Here is an 18,691-nt window from a genome sequence, read left to right on the forward strand (position 1 = left end):
AGAGATATAACTCGGCTAGTTTGATTTTTTTTTCTTTTGTAGATTTGACCCAACAGAAACAGAAATAAAATATGAGCGAAAAGACAGTCAAAGCACTGGCGAGCACAGAACATATCGGTCAGGGTGGAGCCCGAGGCTCACAGGAGGACTGTGAGTTCATCCTGAGCATCAAGGGCTCCTTGACCTTTGGTCCCCAAACCTGTGGTTTGAAGACGTCTCAAAATCCAAGGTTTGCAGTTAGTTCTGGTTCGATGGTGCAAGTGGAAAATCATGAAGCTTTTCATTTTGCATACAAAATTGGCAAAAAAAAAAAAAAAAAAGTTGTGTAAGTTACCCTCTGGGTCCTTAGACTTAAAAAGTTAATAGTAAATAATAAGCCAAGCTCTTCAGATTACAATGAATTTGGCTTAGGTGTCTGTCAATTATGATAAATTATTTTAGGAGTGCAAACAGGCGTTTCCAACTCTCTTTAAATGGTGGCACACAGTAGGTTTGCCTTTAAGCAACTTTCAAACATTGCCTCTGAGATCTTTCAGGAGAAGGTTGTCCATCATACATCATTTCCTTCCCAAGGTGAGGAAGGCAACAGAAAATTGGCTCTGCTTCAAGCCTCAGTATTTGGCTACTTGCACTAGACAGAAACGTGTGCATTTGCAAATATAGGAAGTTCAACTTTCTTTCCTGGAGAATGCCGTGTATACTGAATTCTTGTCAGAAAGTTAAGTTGGATTATTTAAAGTTTCTTTCCATCTGTCTGCAAAATTCCACTCTCTTCCTGTGCCGGCTCCCACAGACCCATGAAACAAACACTTGTCCCCTGACCTCAATAAGTATCCCTTCTTCTGAGAGACGTTCTCGGGAACTGGAGTTCACCATGCCCAGTGACGCTGCATGAAGCTGGCTTGCGCTGAGCTCTTTCTATAAGACTTGCAGCCCTCACGGTTATTTGAGGCGCTTCAAACCACTGAAAGCTGTTAGCATTTAATGGTGTTTTCTTTACACCATTGGACTACCACAGCTGATAGAAACAAAATGAAGAGGAAAAAACAGAGATGCTTGCTGAGGAGGGCGTGACTTCTTTGTGAGAGCTGGACTTGCACTTTCTATTCTCTCACCAGGCTAAGGTCACACTTTCTTCCCCTGCTTTGCCCTGAGTGTGTGGTCTCAGGTCTAGGAGAACACTGTAATTCACGTATGTCTGGGGGAAGGGAGGATTATTTCTAAGTACATGCATATTTGACTGTTTGTTTGCAGTATCAGTGAAGAATGTGGTTGACAAGTAACACAAATCTTGCCATTGCTCCTTGCTTGACCAGAAGACTAACCTAGTAACTCATCCCTAGTTCTTTCAGGCTACGTAACAGACAGGACTTAAATAAATGAATTGTGGGCCACAGAAACGACCTTTGCTTTGGGGACAGTAGTTGATTGACTCATCCAAACCTAGTTTACTTTGTCAGGTTTTGATATCTTTTTTTTTTTTTTTTTGGTAGTTGTCCTGCTGGTCGTGGTGATGATGATGTCTTCACGCATGCACGACAGGTGCTCTGCCACCTGAGCTCCTGTCCCAGTCCCTGTTCTCCCTAAAATCTCTATAATGCATAGATTAATAACAAAGAGTTGGGGTCCCAGATCCAATGTAGAGAAACTCATCACAGAATAAAATTTCTCAAAAAATAAACCTTTCTCAAAAAAACCTTTCTTTTTCCCATTTGTTAAAAAAGATATAGTAGCTCTTCAGATTTGGGCTTTGGTTCCTACAACATGGCTAAATGCACCAAGAAGGCCGGGATTTTCGGGAAGTATGGGACCCACTATGGTACCTCCCTCCAGAAATAATGAAGAAAATTGAAATCAGCCAGCACGCCAAGTACATGTGCTCCTGTGGCAATACCAAGATGAAGAGATGAGCCGTTGGCATCTGGCACTGTGGTTCCTGCATGAAAACAGTGGCCGGCGATGCCCGGACCTACAATACCACCTCTGCAGTCACAGTGAAGTCACCATCAGAAGCCTGAAGGAACTGAAAGACCAGTACAAGCCCTACAGTCTAAGACTTGCCTGGCCTGCAATAAATGGGTTAATTTTTAAAAATATGTATATAGTAGTAACCTTTACCTTACCAATTTTTAAAAATTTATCTTTCTTTTTCACAACAAAGAATGAGCTTTAATGAAGAATGTGAATGTCTTTAACCCCAAAGAGCAGGAAAAAAATACAAAAGTATTATTTTCTCTAGTCACAAAAACTCCATTTAAACACAATTTCAGTGGCCTAGAGATACCACATCTAATTGTACTTAGTGGAGAAACTAGAGTGCTCTAATTTGATGTGTTGCTTACAGACAATTAAATCAATCAAGACGAACAAATCGACTTCTATCATTATTAGCAATGATGTATGTACTTCAGGAGAAAATAATGATATAAAATGCACAATTTGTAAAATGTAGGTACCTAAAGTTCAAATAGATTATTAATGGGGAGAATGAAAGGTCAATGTCCCATTGCTTCAAGAACTGGTTCAAGGCTTATGTATAACTTGTAGGCAAAAATACAAACAGATATCTCTACTTTTACATGAATTTGTTACATTATGCAAACAAAAATATGTATATCAGTGACCATGCCAATGAGGAATACAAGAATACAACTCCCTAATACAAGAAAAAATTAGTCTTTGATATTTTCTTCCAGTTCTTGCATGATGAAGAGATCTTGAAAAGAAGACAGTCAAAGACTATAAATGTTATACCCGGACATATGGTTTCACATATGCCTTTGAAAGGACTCCCATTTCCTTTTGCTCCCTACTTCTGTGTGCTGTGTGAGTAGTTAATGTACTTTATGTTTATGGTAACTAGTGGGATTTCAATGCATGCTATCAAACCTCTAAAAGAATTGTCAAAATGCTTTTAAAGATTTGTATATATATATATATATATCTTCTTTAAATAACGTTGTAAGAAAAAAAAAAGACTCCACACACCACTAAACTGAGATTCTAAAATCAAGGGCATACTCCTAAACAGAGGGAAGGACTCAAATCAGAACTGAGAGACTTCTCCTCTGGAAAGGGGATCCTAGGATCTAAGGATTAAACTCCCCTGTCAGCATGCCAGCCGTCTAAAGCTGTTTCCCCACTCAAGGATTTACTCTGGAAAAAAATTATCGTGCAGTTATGAGACAGTCATTCCCAGGTCCACCATAAACTCCAGTTCCAACCTGCCATTCACATTGGAAAGCCTCAGTAGTACTTCAAGTAGATCAAACGGTATTACTACATGCTTATGCAAATAAAATTAATCATAAAACAAGACAGATATCTACCTGCCCCTAAAATAGCCCAAGTGGAACAATGTTCTCTTACTAAGCAACAATAATAAACTTTTTAAGAACAATGTTTATAATAAAGCAATGCCTACAAAGTATAGAAATTTATTCTAGCTAAATATTCATCACTCAATGCACAAACATTTTGGAGTGAAGTTATTTCCTAAGCAATTTTTAAACATGTCCTCAAATAAAGTCATGTCCGTGACACCTTCCCAAATTAAAAAAAATTTTTTTTCAGCAGAACTGGGAGTTCTTTAAAATAATATTTTTATAAGAAACGGATCATTCCTCCTCTTCTGTATCACCTACATCTCCAAGTCATTTGTATTTAGTTACTCATCTTGTGTGAAGAAACAGCACATGATTCATGACATCCAAAGCATGGCTAGTATTTTGCATGTTATAAATGCTGTGATGTCACAGAGCCAGCCTAATAGTTTATAGTGTATATATTTTCCCTGTAAAGAGATTGGGATGGTTCCCATAGTATTTTGAAGATTAATTTTACAGAAAAAGAATTATTTTTAAGAAGAATAGAATTCCAAACATCAAGTGTGATGCACCAGACTAAGGATCTCACCTTCTGTTATTCCTCTATATAATTCTGTATAATTTACCTGTTTCCCTCCTATTAGCCTTTATCAAACAACAACGGGGAAAAAAAAACCCAATTTCTACAAATGTATTTCTTTTTCTGGAAAATTCTTCACATGGATGCAGCCTAATGGAATTATCCAGGATCAAACACTCTTGTCAGCAAGCTTAAGGCAGGGAATATTATAAGTACTTCTGAAGACAGTGAGGCCCCAGTACGTAAACCATAAGAACAAAAATGGCAGCCGAGTGCAAAATGAACCCCAGAGTACCACTTCTACCCATCATAGTCAAACAGCTTCCCTGACTCTTCATTTTCCAGAAATGAATCTGAGGAAAAGACAATTTCTCTTTCCATTCCCACAGAATATTAATATTATACTGGTAACAACTGCTTAGACACAGAAAAAAAGAGGATCTTTATAACTGTCTTCATAATTTAAAATAATTAGTGCTAGATGCCTGTATTTCTGAGTTGAAAGATTTTTAAGCAAAGTAGTAATCAGCTACATTCTAGCCCCTGTGTCTTTTGATAAGATTTCAAAATAGCAATAAAATACCAAAAGTACCTTTTGCAACATGGTTGTCATTTGAAATACCAGTTCTTCATGTCCCTGATCAGTTACTTACCTAAAGGGGAAAAAAGAGAGGGGAAGAGAGAAACAGAAAACATTAAGTGTTAGTAATCATGTTATTAACAGCAGTTAGATTTGAACTAAAAGTTTGTAGTGCACATTGATACAACTCTTCTTACTGAAAATGAATAAAATAAAAAATACATTTCAAGTGCTCAAAAAGAAGACAAAGAACAATATAAAATAGCATATAATATGCAAGATGCATTGATTTCAGATCATATGAGGATTTCCATAATCATGCAAATCCTTAGGAAGATGCTTGAGGGAATTGCAAACAGTAGAAATATTTCTGCTCACTCATACAAATGGTTGATTGGTTCATGTTCGATGTAGCAAGCAACATGGAGCTGTGTACTTTGATTAACATTTTGATCACTTCTGTGCATCCAAATATATATTAATATAGCTTATATAAAAACTGTTAAGTAGGCTATTCTGATACTGCCATTCTCCTGACCCATTTTACAGTGCAGTACAAAATAAAAAAAAATGAAAATCTATTGTTGAAACACGCGAAGAAGTGAATCTTAGATCATTCAACATTTCCTATTCCACTGTATAAATCCATCACTGCTTTCTCTCCTTCCTGTTCTTTCTGTGTTCATTTATGAACACAGCACACACGCTTATACACGGCAGAATGTCGATACACCATTCCACATTCCACATACCTCCACGCCCCTTTATTATTTGCATGTGTGTTTTGTGTGGCATATGGTACATATGGGAGGTGCATGCACATAAATGTGTGTGCACATGCCTTTACAGGCTCACATGGTAGCCAGAGCAGAACACTACGTACCTTCCCCTACTCTTCCCTTGTCTTAGTACCTTGAGATAAGTCTGCATTGTGGCTAGGCTTGCTGCCAGTGAGCTTTGGGTACGCTGACTTATCTGTCTAGCTTTTCATTCTTTGAGAATTCCACACATATGCACATGAAATATGACATATATATTACCCATCCCATTTCCCCCTCTAAAACTCCCTTAAATCATCCAACCTCTTAGTTTCATGCCTTTCTTTTTTTCATTTTATTCTTTATCATCCAGCTAGTGCTGCACATGTGTGTATGACTTGGAGGCCATGCACTAGAGCAAGAGAAATCATGGCCCGGCACCCAGTTCTCAGCTTCTGAGCAGCGCCATCCATGTCTAGCTATACTGAGTGCTGAGGGTCCAAACGCCAGGTCCTCACACAGAGCAGCCACCCTTACTAACTGAGCATTTCTTCCACCCCATGCATCTCATTTTAATGTACATAAATCTGCATATAAAGCTGCTACTGAAAAAATTATTTAGCCACTATCTTCCTAATGATCATGTAGATCTGTGGTTCTTAACCTTCCTAACACAAATTAATGTAGTTCCTCTTGTTGCTGTGACGCTCCCCCTCTCTAACCATACAATTACTCCATTGCTATGACATAACTTTAATTTTGCTACTATTGGAAATTATAATGTAAATATCTGTGTTTTGCAAATATCTTAGGTGACCCCTGTGAATGGGTTATTTGAAACTCCCAGGGGTTGTTTGAAACCCACAGGTTGAGAACCACTGATTTATATGCTGATTTAACTGTGTTCCATTATTTGGCCAAATATATGCCATTATTCTCTTTTTAATTTTTAAAGTTTCGTCTGCAGGTATGTGCACCCACCCCATTTTTTACTTGATTCTTTCTTTTATGCTTTCCAAAACACCATCTATAATCCATGCCAAGGCTCTGCTACACACCTTATCAAGTATTTAATTCATTTTCAATTGTCAATATACTCTTTCTCATTATCTTATTACATAAACCAATACATTAGGCTCTGCCTCTTTACTTTGGGTTTATAGACTCTTCGTGGAAAGTTCATAGATTCTTCCATATTTTTTTGTTATTCTATTGATTAATTGATTTAAAAACAACTTTTTAAAATGCAGAAATCCTTTCTCCCTATGGGTTAGCATAATTAGGCAGACAGACTAGGATGCGAAGAAGGACCATTCTTCTGATCATTGTGATGCTGATGGCAGTGAGGAGCTCAAATGACTCACTGAGGACAATACAAAAGCAAGCTTGGATTTCAGTGTGTGCATCCATTTGGAAATTGTGCTGCTTGGCACATTATATTCAAATGTTTTATAGGAGCCTGTATTTATCAACTTCAGTACTTTTTCCTGGACAGAATTAAAAAAACCTTTACCACACAGCATCATTTGACTTCAGAGAAAGCTATTTCAAAAGTATTCGCCTTATGAGAGAAAAGGGACAAAGACTGTGGGCTGAGGTTTACCAGGAAGAGCCTGGCATTGGATATAATTGGCTTGGCTTCAGATCCTGGCATGGCCACTTGCTAACTATGAGCCTTGTACAAATTGCTGAGCTCAGAGCCTCCAGTGTCTCCATGAGATGAGACTACTTACAGAATTACAGGTAGTAAGCAGGAAATGCCTAACATGAATTTGGCATCAGTTATGTATCATTAGATTGTTAGCTTGATTGACAACAGGCTGTGTCTAGACCTACCCCAAAACCTTTCACATACATTCACTACTTTAATCTCACAATGACCGTGTGAAACAGCACACATCTAATGGGGGGCGGGGCGACTCAGCTTCTACCTAGTCTTCCACACTGAGAATGCAGGGTCCAGATGACAGCCACTTTGTTTTTTTTTTTTTTTTTTTTTCTTTTTAAAGAATTCTTTATTCAGTTTATGTATGTTCATATACTGCCACTATACTCTGACACACCAGAAGAGGGCATCAGATCCCATTGCAGATGGTTACGAGTCACCATGTGGTTGCTGGGAATTAAACTCAGGACCTCTGGAAGAGCAGTCAGCGCTCTTAACCACTGAGCCATCTCTCCAGCCCCTGACAGCCAGTTCTTTTTCAGTTCTAAGCCAGTGTTCTCTCATGGTTACTTCTTGTCTCCTGCCTCCATCTTTTTTCCCCAGTAAGATTCAGACTTTCACATTAAGATTTCCTTGGCATGCAATGTGGCTAAAAAAGATTCTTTTTCCATTTATTTTTAGGTCTAGTGAACATCTGTCTTGCTTAGGGTTTTACTGCTGTGAACAGACACCATGACCAAGGCAACTCTTATAGAGGACAACACTGAAGTGGGGCTGGCTTACTGGTTCAGAGGTTCAGTCCATTATCACCAACGTGGAGCATGGCAACTTCCAAGCAGACGAGGCACAGGAAGAGCTGAGAAGTTCTACATTTTTATCCAAAGGAAGCCAGGAGCAGACTGGCTTCCAGGCAAAAGCCCACACCCACAATGACACACTTCCTTCAAAACCACACCTACTCCAACAAGACTACACCTCCTAATAGTGCTACTCTCTGGGCCAAGTGTATTCAAACCACCACATCTATTATCTTAAAACTGCTTCTGGAAACCTTGCATTTGATCATCTTTCCAACATGATTTCATTCATCCTACACCCAGACAAAAGTTCTTTCTATACATTCAGACAGCTAATCCTATTTTTATTTTCCTATGCCCTTGGTTTATCTCAAAACACTTCTGTTGACAAAAGAAATCTTAACATATACTGTTTGCTTCCACATGACTTCTCCTCTGACCTGATTTTTTGTACTATGATGCTGACTGTAGAGACATCATCACATGAGTTTCCTGTCCACTGGATTCCACTGGGTTTGCCCAGTGGAATGACTAGACAGCATATTCCTAGATGGAAGAGAAGAGAGATGAAGATATTCATTTGTCTGTTCCCTTCTGCTCTAACATGACTCTGACAATAGCAACAGCTCTCACTATAGCTTCTATCAGATGGTTCCCCCATCCATTCTCCAGTAGCCCACTTTCCTTTACTGTGGTCCTCCATGTCTTGCCTAGGAGAGATAATAGTTGTCCTATGGTAATGTACGACATACCTTATAGGTTTCTATTATTCGACTGACTTGTGTGTTCATTAAAGTTTCTTCAGCAATCCTGAGTATATCTATCTATTCTTCTTCAGTAAGGGGGTAAGGGAGTGAAGGAGTGTGGAAAAACATTCCTTTGAGTTTCTGAGCATAACAAGAAATCCCAGAATTGTTCTATTACATCCATATAATTACTATATTTAAAATAATATATATTTATTTAGAACTGCCTTTTATCATTCTGGAAGACATAGGCCAAGCCAATATACAAACACATCTTTTTGTTTTTCAAACATCCCATTAGCATCCCAGAAAATATGCATTCACTGTGCCTACTCAATCCCAGAAAAGAAATCCTTCCCATTGCACCATATCCCACAGTTTGTTTTTCATTTTCCTTAATGTATTATCTTCAATAGAACTCATAAATCTTACATTAATGAATCCTAAGGAATGATGTTTAGTTTTAGACTTATGCTAAATCCATTCAGAAGCTTTTGCTGAACTTGCTGTAGCAACCTATGTAAAGGTTCCTATGCTGACATGTTTTTTTTTTTTTTTTTCTTGTTGAGTATAGATTAAGCATAATGATCTGTGAATACCAAAAATTGCCACAAGGCCATTATCTTAGCGCTTGGATTATTAATGATTTAAGTCCAGGTGTACCACACTTTGGGAGGGTGCTATACATTTAGGAAAAAAAATAAATGTATAGCACCCTCCCAGAGTGTGGCAATGGTTTTATTAATTCTTCAAGAACTTCATACATGCATAAAATGTGTTTTGAACCTATTTGCTCCACACTCCTCCTCTTCCTTTTTTTAATGGCTGCCATTTATTTACAGTACATCAGAAACTATAGTATACATCTGATACATATTATATATAATCTTTCCAGTATGCCTTGAGAATTACTATTTTCCCCACAAGAGAAAACCATTACAACTTGCCCAAACAGTATAAGTCGGAAAGTCAGAATCTATCAATCTCAAAAGTCTGTTCTTTTTCCCATTTTATTTTACTGTCTCCTTTAAAAAGATTTGGTTTACTTGATAGCAGGTAATCTCAGATTACCTGCTAACTATTCATTATATTATATGACAATACAATATAAGATGTAATTTAATCTATGGTATAATTATAATTAAACCATTAAACTATTATAATATTTCCACTTGATTTTCTCTTACACTTAAAGAAGAACTCTACCATGATAACTGTAAAAAAAAAAGTGAAGAAGTCAAAAATCTAACAAGATGAAGATGTTCCTGTGTCTTAAAGTCTTTAGATCAGTATCCTGGAACTGGAAGTACCAGACTCACAATAGAACTTTCTAGTAAACAAGCCACAGTAGACAAGAGAAAGGCCAAGAGGCTCTCAAAATAAAGAACCTACATAAAGAGCCACAGACAACTAAGGAAAGCTGAGTGTAGAAAAAACAGTTTTCTCCGGGAATGAAAACGCCAACTAATTATCTAATACCAAATGGTCATCCCTGAAAACATATACACAAGTAACATTATACAGACTAAGCAGGAGATATCTAGGAATACATATGTATATGCATATGTGCCTGTAATAATAATTAATAGAAAGGGGTCATAAATTTTGAAGAAACCAAAATGGGAGGGGTTAGAGAAAGGAAAAAGAAGGAAAAAACTATGTGATTATATTATAATCTCAAAAATAAAATTTTTAAAATTTTAGATCACTGTTTCTTAAGCCCCATCATATGTTCTTGTTGGAGATTTTCTGGGCTCTCCAAGATGATTGTTCTGCATAATGAATCGTGAGAATAATTCTTATTCCAGAAGTCACTGAACCTGCAAGATTAGCAACAGTATCACCTAGGAACTTAGGCATACGAGTTGGCCCAACTCCATCTCTTGAATTAGAAATTCTCGAATGGGATCCAGTGCTCTGTGTTTTAATGAGCCATCAAACAAAATTCTGGAACATTCCACAAAGCATTTTCCCAATTCTTTGTTCTTCTCACTTCCATGTAGACCATCAAGTGCTTTTTGGAGTCAAGGCCTGGTCACTCTCCAGTTTCCATGGCTTCTCTCTGAGCACCCACAAGCATGCCCACCATTTCTCTTTTTTGGTCTGCTTTATCTAAATTAAGATCACAATTTCAACAGATATAGTGTCCAGATTCACAAAGCCTCGCTAGGAGCCATCAGAATTACAAACAAGTATTCAGAGACTTCTATCACGATCACGGTTATAAATTTCCTGGAATCGTGTATGTGACCATGACTCTCAGATGGCTATTCTAATGTTTTTCTACAAAACCTTTCCATAGTTCACTTCATGTGTGGTCAATACCCGTCTGTGTGTTCTAGTCCCAATGTAGGAAATATAATACTTAGGCATTCACAAGAAGTTTCCATGGAAGGAGGGAGGTAATGACTGCAAAATAGAATATGGTCTCCAGGGACCAAAGGAATCAAACAAATTCACAGAAACACTTGCTCAATTAAAGTCCCAGGCAGACTGGCAATGACATCACATCACAGAACATTAACTGTGGACTAAGTAGTTCTTTGGGCTCTTGTATCAGTGAAGTGCTAACAGGGCCGGATCCAACATCTCACACAATAGCCAAGAACACAAGAGGAAAGTCAACCCTGTATGCTGGGTGCAGAGCAAAGCATTCCATCCGACATTTAGAACTGTTGATTTTAATTTTAGCCCCAGTTTCCAGAGACTGACAAAGACACACTGCTTGAAGCTCTTGCCTTTGGCTCCATTGAGCCACTCTGCTGCCTTTGAGGACTCCTCACCACTGACAGAACATGCGTTATTCCTTCTGCAACTGAAAAACTCAGTCCTGGCCTCTCATGCAGGTTCACTCTCCTCTGAGAGAGAAGAGAGACTCAGGGGTTGACTCGCCCCCCTCTCCGCTGTGAGGCTGTAGCTCCCTCTGGGTTAATGATGGCTTACATTTAGCTCCACTTAGAAAGCTTCCTTCACCTTCTTCAGAAACACTATTCAACTCGTTTCTCCCAGCCTCTCTCTGGGAATTATGATTCCATAGTAAACTATTTCATGCCTCTTCGTTTTCACTCTTTCTCACCAGAGGCTTTGCTGTGGACTTGGCAAAGATGAGACACTGAAAACTGCTTGCCACTGGTGGAATATTAACTGACAACCCCCTTCGCCACTGGCATCGGTTTTCTCAGCATCTCCTCTCACACCCTTAGCAAAACAAAGCAAACAACAACAACAGAGAGAGAGAGAGAGAGAGAGAGAGAGAGAGAGAGAGAGAGAGAGAGAGAGAGAGAAGCCCACCTCCCACAGAAAATGAAGACTCACTATTTTAATCTAGCTTTTCTGAGCCTCATTATTTTTAGCAGAAACCCAAATAGTAACAATAGGCACAGTTGCTGGCCATCCTTTTTATGTGCTTCCATTCACACCTTATAGTTGTCCAGCCACAACTCTTAAAACCACATCTAAAAGCTAAGGATATAACTCAGTGGGTAAGTCCTTGCTTAGAAGGTGCAAGACCCTGAGGTCAACACTAACCTCATATCTGACCAAATGAATGAATATTTAGATGACTTTTAGAAGAGAAACATAGCCCCTAAGTTCAACCATGGTCAGTTTAGCCTGAGCTTAGAGCCGACTTCTTTTTCCCAGGTCAGGGGCAGAGCTGGGGTCAGCAGCAGTACTCACTGAACTGTGAGCTCCACAAAGCAGCGGAAGCTGGCTTAACATGGATCGCCGTGTCTATCAGAGCAGCTGCCGTGAACTTGGCATTTGTGCATACTTACTGAATAAAAGAATGAAGGACTGAGTCAAAGTGAGCATGGAAACACCACATTCCAGACGTCACGGGATGGAAGTGGAGGGGAACCACAGGAAAACAAAAGTGGAAATGCGTACGTTACATAGACCATCACAGTACTCTGACAGAAAGCACATTCTCCAGATATGAAGGTTAAGCAATGCCTCCTCATAACAAAGGCAATGAGTTGAATAAATCCGCTATTGAAAGGAAAGGCAGATATAAAACTATCAGGAAGCTCAGATCCGTTTTGTGATAATTGTATTGAAGTTTGGAGAACTGGGGAGAGAGCTCAGGGGTTAAAGCACTTGCCATGTAAGCACAAAGACTATAATTTGGATCCACAGAACTCAAAAATGTTCAGTGGGTCTCGAGGCCTACCTATAATTTCAGCACTCATAAGATGGAGAAAAGGGATAGCCGGAGTAAGCTGGTTAAGGAGACCTGTCACGTCAGGAAGCTCTGGGCTCAAGAGAAAGATGCTGCCTCTATGAATAAGGTGGATCGCAGCCAAGACTTCTGCTACCAGCTTCAAGAGGCTTCTACACACACATGTGCACAGGTCAGAGGCTTCTACACACACGTGTGCACAGGTCATTGTGGCATACATCTAGGCCCTCAGTGATGGGAGAATCAGAGACAGGAGGATGTTGAGGGATCACAAGACCACCAGTCCGGTCAATCAATAAACTCCAGGATCTTTGGCACCCTGTATCTATAACCTAGGCATGCAGGCATAGTAGCAGCAGCATTAATAATACAATAAATGCAGGAATGTTTAAAACTCAGTCTAATTCACATAGGCCTTATAAATTACTTCCAATAAAATTACTCAAAAGGGCTCATTCTGTCCCCAGAGTCTAGAAAGAAAATTGTATAGTTTTTACCCTACCTAATGGCAAAAAAAAAAGTCTTTATAGGGCATACATGAAAGAAGTGGAAATTGTACATATGTGTTCATGTAAGTAAAAACATAAATATTAGAATCAAAATTAAGGGAGATGTGTGAGGAAATATATACATAATTTTCAGATTGCTTTGAATGTCAGTGATGAAATATATAAACACACACACACTATCTTATGTAAAGGGTTTGATTTAAAGGAAACTCTTTGGATTCAAATGCAGAGACTCACTCTCATGGAGGACACATCTACAGTCCATTTAGGAAGAGACTTTTCCAGCTCCACTAGCATAAAGATAATTCTAATATCCAAATAAACCCTCTCTAAAATGTACTCTTCGATATTTTTTCACCCCACCACTGCACCCATCACTGCACCCCACCACTGCACCCCACCACTGCACCCACCACTGCACCCACCACTGCACCCACCACTGCACCCACCACTGCACCCACCACTGCACTCCATCACTGCACCCACCACTGCACCCACCACTGCACCCACCACTGCACTCCATCACTGCACCCACCACTGCACCCACCACTGCACCCCACCACTGCACCCACCACTGCACCCACCACTGCACCCACCGCTGCATCCCATCGCTGCACCCCACTGCTGCACCCCACCGCTGCACCCCACCACTGCACCCACCACTGCATTCCATCACTGCACCCACCACTGCACCCACCACTGCATTCCATCACTGCACCCACCACTGCACCCACCACTGCATTCCATCACTGCACCCACCACTGCACCCCACCACTGCATTCCATCACTGCACCCACCACTGCACCCACCACTGCACCCACCACTGCACCCCATTGCACCCCACCACTGCACCCCATTGCACCCACCACTGCACCCACCGCTACACCCACCGCTACACCCACCGCTGCACCCACCACTGCACCCCACCACTGCATCCCATCACTGCACTCACCACTGCACCCACCACTGCATTCCATCACTGCACCCACCACTGCACCCCACCGCTGCATCCCATCGCTGCACCCCACTGCTGCACCCCACCGCTGCACCCCATTGCACCCCACCGCTGCACCCCACCACTGCACCCCACCACTGCACCCCACCACTGCACCCCATTGCACCCTACTGCTGCATCCCATCACTGCACCCCACCAATGCACCCCACCACTGCGCCCCATTGCTGCACCCCACCACTGCACCCACCACTGCACCTCACCACTGCACCCCACCAATGCACCCTACCACTGTGCCTCAACACTGCACCCCACCACTGCACCCCACCACTGCATCCCATCACTACACTACATCCTAAGGCCATCATTTTGTTTTAAATAAAAAAGAGTGACACTGTGCCCACTGGCCAGGCTTCAGTCCCATCAGCCTAGGTTGAGCCGACCTAGAAAGAGGCCAACAGGAGTTAGGAAATTTTCTCCTTCCTAAGCAAGGCATTCACAGAGGCTGAAAATGCCCATCCATCATGCTACATCAGATATCTCAGCCCAGAATGACATATTTGAACTGACAGGCCTAGGTCAGTGTCCACAGGGCAGCCATTCCTTCATGGAGCTGACACATCCCATAGGAAAATGTCACCTCCCCCTCAGCCTTCTGCTGTGCTGACTGTGACCAGGGAAACTGGCCTCCTTGGAGAGTGGTGGGAGGAAAGTCAGGAGCTTAGATAATGAAGGTCTGTGTTCTTCATCCAGAAAGGGAGGTTTCACTTCCTTCATCTTCATTATTTTCAAGACTATTTATGTATAAATTTCCAAATTAGCCTCTCCGTCTGGAATCTAGCATCTTCGTTTGAAAGGATAGTCGATAACAGCTTCAGAATGGTTGGGTTCACTGGAAAACCCTCGCCGATGGTGTATCAGCTCCCGTGCATGGGGATGAGTCAAATCGGTGAAGTTATCTCTAATGAGATGTGATGGACGTGGCTCTTTATTCTGGGATCGTTTTCCCCAAAGCATAATGCAGTATAATTATATGAGGGAAAAAAAATGCACTCCACAAGTTCCAGCAGCGGGAATCCTGTAATGACCTCAGTGCCTCTGCCCTCCTCAAACTGTTCAAGTCACTGAAGCTAGGGAAAGTGTACACTGTGTACAACAGAAGATGCTGGGAAAATAGCACCAAAGGAGCTGGCTCTAAGAGAGGGACCTTTGTGTGAGCCACCAGGGAAAGGTGTTTCTATGTAAGCTTGGCAGTCTGAGTCTGGTCCTCAGAACCCACATAAAAGTGAACAGAGAGAGAACAGTGTCTTGTCATGTGCACACACAAATCACATACACACACATACACAGAAACATACTTTTTAAAAATTATTTTAAAAACACTCAATAATCTCAATCAACCCTAATCATCACAATAAAACTAATAAATGTAATTAATGATAATGTATACCAGTAACGATACATGTACCAGATTAACATGAGACGTTGTTGATTGAAGCAACTGAGAGAAGCGGTAATAGTAGGTGTTCAAGTTTGTTTCTCTGTTGTTGTGATCTGACACTGACCAAAAGCAACTTTTGGGGGAGGAAAGGGGTTTATTTGGCTTTTGCTTCCAGATCACGGTCCATCATCAGGGAAGTTGGGAAAAGAACTGAAGCAGAGACGAGAGAGGAATGCAGTTTCCTGGCTTGCTTTCCAGCTTGCTTCCTCCTCTTCTTCTCAGCCATCTTTCTAATACAATCCAGAACCTCCTGCATAAGGGTGACATCGCTCACAGTGGCCTGGACCCTCCTACATCAATGATCGATCAAGACAAGGACCCTCCAATATGCCCACAAGCCATCCCGATGGAAGTAATTCCTCAGTTGCTGGTTCCCTCTTTCCAAGTGACTATAGTTTATGTCAAGTGACAAAAAACTAACCAACACTGGAAAACACTCTTCCTGCCTGCTCAACCTTTCCATAAACATTAAACTTCTTTGAAAAAGAACAGAATAAAAAAAAATTAGTTGGCCTATTCCTCCATGAAACAAATAAAAGTACCTTTCAGCTTTTAAATTTGTATGTTTAACAAATTAATAGTAGGAATAGATATTGAATTTTTGTTCATTCATGATACTTGAGAGGAAATACATACTTTCTCTATCAACCCTAAATAGACTTCCTGGTTTCCAAAAGAAAATACAGAAGAAATTAGCTGATAGATTGCTCTGAGAGATGATGGGAATTCTAACCTATTGCAGAGATCTGAGTTGAGATGTTTGCTAGGGAGAAGTTTTGCTGCTTTAAGCTAAAAGGGGTGTTCTGGGAGCTGTGGTGCATTGTTCTCAGAGGTCCCAGGCAGGTGCTCAACCACTGACCAAGGAAAATGCACACTGTAGGAAGACAGGTTTCCACCTGCCTCTCCTTGTCCAAGGAAACAAAAGCCCATGGGTGTGTGCACATTTATAGGGGGAAAAAATCCCAGAGGTCATCGCTTCAGCTCCTTGTTTTCACACAGAAGGGAATTTTAGTAGCAATTTCATCTCTGATAAGCACCTAACCATGTCAATAATGTGTAAAATAAAAGATATGGTATCTTGGGATATTAAAAAGCCAGCCTTTTAAAATATTTGCTTGCGAGAGATTATCTTGTCCATTTAAATCCTCTCTTGGTTAGGGTTACTGTTGCTGTAGTTAAACACAGTGACCCAAAGCGGGACGGGAACTCAAACTGGGCAGACACCTGGAGGCAGGAGCTGATGTGGAGACAATGCTTTCCAGCCGTCTCACTCTGGCTTGCTCAACCTGCTTTCTTACAGCACCAGCACCCAGGACCACCAGCTCAGGGGTAGCAACACCAGCTGTGGACTGGTCCCACCCACAGCAAACACTAATTACAGACCCTACTAATGGTGCTATGGTGTGCTTACAGACAGGAGCCTAGCATGGCTGCCCTCCGAGAGACCCAACAAGCAGCTGAAAAGTTTACACGCAACCAATGAAGAGAAGCCGGGAATCCCTGGGCTTGAATTAGGGATAAGCTGGAAGATGGTAAGGAGGAAGCCTAGATGTGCATTTACACAATCAGCCCTTTCCTCAGTGTCAGGTCTGAGAACTTGGGAAGACTCGGCAGCTGGGCAGCTGGGATAGAAAGTGCCTGCACCGTTTTCTGTGTTAGTCTGTTTCTAGTGTGAACCAGAGGTATGGCTGAGAAGGAGCCTCCCCCTTTAATGCAGTCTTACTTGCATATGCAATCTTACTGGCATATCCCGGTGTAGTTAGTATGCGCTTCTCTCTCCGGAGTGAAGTGTCTCAGTCAGTTCTGGGTGAACAACAGTCTGACAGACAAGGGAGAGGCTGTGCTTAGAGCGTTAAGTGACCATGACCACAAGACCTAGGCTGAACAAGGAGAGAAGCGTGAAGTGCCTTGGATTAGTGAAAGCAGAAATAACTGAAAACTTGGGAGACTCTGGGAGTCTTGGCAAAAAGCTCTTGAACCCCCTTCCTCCACATCCGAGAAGCTGCAAGCATAGCCTCAAAAGCATAGCTTTCTCTACTTGGAAAAAAGCAACCCCTGCATCAGACTTCCATTATCTTTCCCACGATGAGCGCTCTCAATGGGCTGAGTTTTAGGCTTCTACTCCTCTCTGATTTAGTTCGGCTGTTCCGCTTTTGTTCCAATACCTCTTGGACTTCAGACTGGCTTTTACAAAGAAAAGGTCTGGACAACAGATTCAATGTAGCAGAAATTTGTGTTGGCCATGGAGCCTGTGCAGATGGAGAATAAAAGGCTTTGCTCTCAACAAAACCTACAATCCACAATCTACAACATAGGCAGTAAAACAAACAAACAAAAACAACAAAACTTTGAAATTGTGTTGCAGCTCCTCCTTCCTGGCTAGAAACACAGGAACCGTGCTCTAAAGAGCCAACAGTTAGTTAAGTGAGCTGTGTTCCGGTCCAGCCAGACGGCTAATCCGTCCAGGCACTCCAGGGTGGGTTCCTTTCTCCCGGAGGAGGTTGGACAGAGAGGCTTGGAGGTGAGACAGTGGGGTGACAGGTGTCGGGTGATGGGTGATGAGACACCACGCAGCTTTCTGAAACCAAATGAGTTTGACTCACTAATGCAGTACATTTGCAAGGTTGAAGACCTCTGGTGTGCAGGCACTGAACCATGGACAGTTTGAACACTTTCTCTTTTATATATGCTCTTGGAGCTGAATAGTTTTCTCAAATTACTTTCAGCCAAGAATCTTACTTTTTTCTTATTACTATTTCTTCCTTCCTTCCTTCCTTCCTTCCTTCCTTCCTTCCTTCCTTCCTTCCTTCTTTCCTTCCTTCCTTCCTTCCTTCATTCATTCATGGGGTGGGCACATGTTTCTTGGTAAGTGCCGAGATCAGGGGACAACTTGTGAAGTGAGTTCTCACCTCTGGCCAGTGGGTTTCTGAGATGGACTTGAATTGTCAGGCTTAGAGGCCATGCTAAGCCATCTCGCTGGCCCTCAGAAGTTGTTTTTAAGCTGCTTTTGTTAATATTTTGATTTTTGGAGATTATAGATAACTCAGGAGAGTGAACGAGCTCACCCATTTGGGGAGAGGCTTTCCAGGACCGTG

The 18,691-nt window shown here is 41.3% G+C and overlaps 1 protein-coding gene and 1 pseudogene across 8 annotated transcripts in view; one reads left to right on the plus strand and one right to left on the minus strand.

The window, feature by feature from the left end:
- Positions 1-18,691, minus strand: part of ANK2 (ankyrin 2) — a 539,079-nt gene that overhangs the window by 388,191 nt on the left and 132,197 nt on the right. The window lies entirely within an intron of this gene.
- LOC308419575 (large ribosomal subunit protein eL43-like) lies at positions 1,765-12,232 on the plus strand (annotated as a pseudogene). The gene is made up of 3 exons: positions 1,765-2,034; positions 10,592-10,695; positions 12,096-12,232. The product of its transcript is annotated as a large ribosomal subunit protein eL43-like (transcript).

Source organism: Micromys minutus (genome assembly GCF_963924665.1).
Source record: "Micromys minutus genome assembly, chromosome: 4".
NCBI classification, from domain to species: Eukaryota; Metazoa; Chordata; class Mammalia; order Rodentia; family Muridae; genus Micromys; species Micromys minutus.